The sequence below is a fragment of the Nuphar pumila genome, chromosome 3 (genome assembly GCF_984573655.1).
Source record: "Nuphar pumila chromosome 3, dmNupPumi1.hap1.1, whole genome shotgun sequence".
NCBI lineage: Eukaryota > Viridiplantae > Streptophyta > Magnoliopsida > Nymphaeales > Nymphaeaceae > Nuphar > Nuphar pumila.
The window spans coordinates 133,532,086-133,538,085 of record NC_143251.1 but is presented as its reverse complement, the minus strand read 5'-3'; positions in this window follow the sequence as shown (position 1 = coordinate 133,538,085).

Genomic DNA, 6,000 nt, shown 5'->3' with positions numbered 1-6,000 from the left:
CCGATCCAAACTGAGCGAGGTGGGGGCGGTGCCCCGTTTCTCTCTAGTCCACTGCCATCCCTAAAGGTATTTTAGTTATTTTACTAATGGGGATTAGGTACGAGGTGGGGCAGGAAGGGGAAAGCGTAGGGGTGGCAATTTTTGACACGACCCACCAACCCGACTCGCCAACCCGCTTCTTAGTCGGGTTCAGGTTTGGCTTGAACGGGTTCGTGTCGTAAACGGGTCAACCCGCCTAACCCGTTTATTAAACAGGTCGGGTTCATGTTAGGGGTATGCTAACCCACCAACCCGTTTAATAAACGAGTTAGGTGGGCGAGTCAACCCGTTTACCCGAACCCGACCTGCCAACTCGCCCGCTAACCCGCCTGCTAACCCGCCCGCCAACCAGTTTACCCGACCTGACTTGTTTATTAAACGGGTTAATCATGTCATGTTGTGTCGGGTTACCCATTTAATAAATGGGTCAGGTTCGTGTTTGCCATAGCCGACCCGTTTAATAAATGGGTCGGTTCGTGTTGAGGTATGTTGACCCGCCAACCCAACCTGATTGCCACCCCTAGGAAAGTGTAAGTGCATCCCTACATGAGTTTTGATTTTAACCTTCATCCTTGCCTCCATCCTTGTTTCATGTCCTCAATCCCCGGTCTAAATGGGATGAGGCTGGGTGGACTTCATTTATCCCCAGTCCATTACCATTCCTATTCATAAATGAACCTGCTCCTATATACATTCATTTTTTTTATTCAGTTCATAACCCCCGGATGCCGAAGGCGTGAACCAACTTTTACAATCATTCATTCACCAAATGAACTTGCGTATACATATATTTCTTCAATAATGAATATAATCATACATATATTTATTCATTCATTTAACTCAAAGTAGTTCATACTTCTCATTCATTTCATTCATTCTAAATCATACTTCTTATTCATTCCATTCATTTAATAACTTCAACCTTCATAACTCATATATTTACATTTGAAGCCCTACAAGAAACACAACATTTAAAGTATGCATACACACACAACTATATATATTTCTTCATTTAACCCTTCTTAACTCTAACATTCACATTTAAAGCATACATACACACACAACTATATATATTTCTTTCTTCAACCCTCATAACTCCAATATTCACATATGAACCTCTATAACTTCAATATTCACATTTAAAGTCATGTAAGACACACAACATTTAAAGTATACATATACATACAACTAGATATATTTCTTTCTTCAACCCTTCATAACTCTAACATTCACATTTATTTTAAAAAACTTAAAATATTAGAGAAAAATCATGAATTAACATGTTAGACTACATCAACTAACAAAAAAAAATTGTTTTAAATATGTTCAAATTTTTTTATAGTTTATGAAATAAGGAAAGGATGACATTAAATAACTGAAAGTTTTATAGTTTAAAATAACGCATTAATCGTAACTCCTAATAGTAAGGTGAACGTGTTGTCAAACGCTAATCAAGAGTATTATGCTGCTTGAAGATCTTCCTAAGCTCGCACCTAAAGTTTCTCTAGGCTTTTGCATATACCTTCAACACCCATGCTTTCATCATCCGAGGAATGTCAAACTTTTCCTGTAATAACAATATATGTATCTTATTTATAGTTGAATGAATAAATGTTAAAATTTTAAAAAATTACACTATACACATATATAAGGAATATATATACCAGCACTAAATTTCAAGCATCCTTCTTTTAAGAATTTGGTAATGCAAGTCAAGGAAAAAAATATAAATGTGTGTGGTCAAAATCTCGTGTGATTGTTCCTATGAAGCAACTTAGGTATTATGTCTCTCGCTCTATGGGTTATCCATACGTATTAATGTTAACTTTATACTTTTGTCCCTACATTAATGTTTCTGACAATATATGTATAGAAAACATTGGTTGAAAATTTAACAATAAGTTAACAACATTTATGACAACATAACCATTCAAAATAAGCATGAATTCAATAATATATTATAAAAACATAAAATGATCATACTATACGATAAAAAATATGTGTTTTTTAAAATGCCCAATGTAATACCACGTATTTTCTTAGTCATTTTCTGGTTTTTCGAAAATTTAGCTAACTCTGGGAGAAAAATCATTTGAACCTCGATTTTTAACTGATGCTTTTGAGTCTAGGCTTGGCCCAAGCCTCATCAGCTAGGTCGAGACGAGCCAATCAAAACGTGAGAAAAAATTTAATTTTTGACTTTTAAATTCAAGCAAAATTTGGGCAAAAATCAAAAATTGTTATTCATGTAATACCTCGTTGGATGCGTCTCGATATGTTGAGCGCAACAGTATGTCACTTTTTCAAATTCGAGTTTCGGTTGGCCAAAAAATCGTGTTTTTCTAAAAAAAGAACAGTTTGTTGGTTTGGATCAAACTGGTTCTAGTGAGTTTGGTCTCAATTAAAATGGATCTGGACTCTATCCAAGACCCATATTAATATGGATTTGATCCAGTCTAAAATTTATTTGGATTTTTTTGTAATGAATTTGGATCTTGGATCCGAATCCAGATTCATGCCCAATATTTTTCTAGCTCTAAATTCAATAACAAGCTTTAATTTAGAGTTAAATAAGGTTGAGAAGTCTCCTAAGTTATTTTGGCTATTTTTTGAAGTGTTTAGATAATTATTAATTATTTAATAATTAATAATTTATTTATTTATTTATATTAATTCTGAATTTTAATTAAGGTTGAGAAGGACTTCTAAATGGAGTCCCTGTACATGCTTAAGAAGGATAGAGTAGGTTTTAGAAAGGACTTATAAAAATTTGAAAACCTTGAAAAGTCAAGTTTTAAAAGAGTTGGAAAATTTTAGAGAGAGAAAATCCTCAAAAGAGGAAACTCGCTTCTCCAGCCCATCTAAAAGGTGCTAGAGAAGGGGAAGGCATCACCTCCCTCTTGGCCTACTTAAACAAAAAAAGAAAGAGAAGGAAAAGAGAAAGGGGAAAACAAAAGAAAGAGGAGAGAGAAGGAGAGGAAAAGAGAGGAAGGAGGAAGAAGAAGAATGAGGAGCCTTCTTCTCCGGCCATCCGGTTTTCCACCATTATCATTGCCTTGTTTTTTCAATCTAATTCAAGGTACGGGTCTCCTTTCTTAAAAGCGAATGAGAAACTGAATATAGATGGATTTTCATGCAGGATTTTGATGAAAATCCATGGGGAAAAGGGTAGATCTTTATGTCTACTCTAAAACACATGGAATAGGATTTATAGATCCTCTCCCATGGATTTGTTTTTTTATTTTTATTCACCTCTTAAAAAAAAATTTATGTGTATGTTCATTCTTATGAAAAACAAAAAATTTTATTGGTAATAAAAGCATGATTTAGAGTTGCTTTCGATAAAAATTGAGTTCCATGAATGTGTTCTTGATTCTTTTTATCTCTTCAAGAGTAAAATTTTGTACATAGCTATTTTTATGCTAAAACAGATTTTTTAATTAAGACATAAGTGTTCATTTAAAGCTTATTTTTTATGGAAATTGATTTTCTTTATGGAAGATCCATGTTAGGGACTCTGTAAGAGCGTAATGGCTCTATGTGTGTGTGTGGTGCCATGGAGTACACGTATGTCGTACACCATCTGAAAAAAACAATGATAATACATATATTCAGCCAACTGATGAAGGATTTAATTAGATATTGGTTTGTGAATAATGACCAGCACCTATGACTATGTTGGAACACATATCATTATGTGTGTCGGTCTGCCTTAAATGACCACATAACACATGTGGATGGTTCACGCAAATATGTGGGTATTAATAAATGAATAAATGAAGGAAACATATATGTATAGACATTAGTGTATCATGCATACATTGATGCATGCGATTTTGTTCATGCAAGAATCGTGCATGCGTGTTTTTAATAGATTTATGAAAGAGAAAGGACACATGTATTAGATCATGAAAATCCATGTCATACCAGTAGTGAGTTAGAACAAAATATATATACATTATATAGACATTCTAGGACTTTACGCTCATTTATTTTCTGTTATGTTGAGTAGAAGCAAATATAAAAAAAACAATCTGCATTTTTTCTTGGGTATGTGTCGGGGTCGTTACACCCCATAATTTACCAAATCTGTCAAATAGACAATATCATAGGTTACCATTTTTTTTGACGATTTTACCCCTTGAAAGTGCAAATTTCTGATTTTCGCACGTCTTGACACTAAAATAATACACTCACGAAACTCGTCAACAAAATCTCAGCGGAGGTTGTGATATTACAAAAAAGTTTACAACATTACCAATAATTTGTGAAACTCATGAAGTGTTTCGTTTGACCACCAACGAAAATCATAAAATTTTTGAATGTTTGATAATTGCGAAATTGCTAATGAGTATCACATGAAGTATTGTGAAATTACGAAAATTTATAAAAGTCTGATATTTATGAAATTTCTTATTTGAATCACACCCAAAATTTCTTTGTGTTGGCAGGTGTAATTTGTGTGTTTTTTCTCTTCTTTGGTGTCATATCATAATAAAAAATAATAATTTCTATGATAATAACATTAAATTAGATAATACATATATGCAAAAACCAATAAGACTTATACTTGCAAAAATCAAAAGAAGTGGATTATAATTATGGGGTATTTTAAAAATATGTTATTTTTTTATACAATATGGTCAATTTATGTTATAAAAATATAAATTATAATGCAAAACCCTTAAAATTTAAACCATAAATGACAAAAAAAATCATATTTAGCATGCATTCACTAAGAAAATTGCAAAAATATGGATTAATATGTAAAGACAAAATTCTAATCATACTTTAAAAAAAATATTTGATTTATGATGCATTCAATCAATATTAACAAAATATGGATATCACATTAAAGCACAAACATATCACCAAATAAATGAGAACCTACCACTATCATGTAGACATTTTTCTATGTATGAATCAATTGGGCTTTTAATGTTCATCCCAGGAATATATCTCCTAACCAAATTTATATCAATATCATCATTTACACTTTAGACAACATCAATAGCATGTGATTCACTAGCCCAATATGGTTTAGACTCATCGTCATTCATGTCATGCAATTCACCTACTCGTTTATTGTGCTTAACAAATAAATCTCATGGTTTTACTTTAATGGCAATCTGTCAATCTGCGGTAACAGGATTTTGCACTTTAAAGACTTGTTTTGCTTGAGATGCAAATGCATAGGGTTCGTCCTCTATGCAATGCATGTTCATGTAGACAAGTGTGAAACCAAATTCATCTTTCTTTATCCCTTTACACAATGGCTAATGACATCATACCATTCACACTTGAATAGAACAAATCACATATCTCCACAATATTCAACTTCAATGATGTCCGTAATGTATCGATAATAGATGACATTGTCAACTGGCGGGTTTCTATCTCTTGCACTTAAATAACTTGAAGTTTGGGCACTAACAACGACACCACTATTTTGGGACTTCTTTCTTTCTTCGTGTAGTTTCGTATGAAACTGAAAACCATTTATGACAAAACCTGTGTATCAACTTACAACTTTTTTAGTATACTGAGAAAACCATATTATCTCATTTTGAAATTCATCATTGGTACCTCCATCACGTAGTTGATGAATCTATTACATTAAAAATGACATTAAACATATTAAAAATATGCACAAGATGACAAGGTAGTTGTTTATTACATGTCCTGAAATCAATCTGCAAATTTGGCCTTATAAATTAGCTAAAGTTTATGTTGACCTCTTGAGCTCTGAGTTTGAATGATATTAAGTGTTTCCTACAAGCCCAAAATTTGGCCCAAACTTTAAAAACTTTTTTAAAGAAATTGAAAATAATAATTGAATATAAAAACAATTGTAATCTTACTGAAGATACGATAATAAATATTCATGATTGAATAAAATGCATATATGAACTTGGTTTAATGTTGAGGGTGAGAGATTAAATAATTCACTTGTGTCCAACG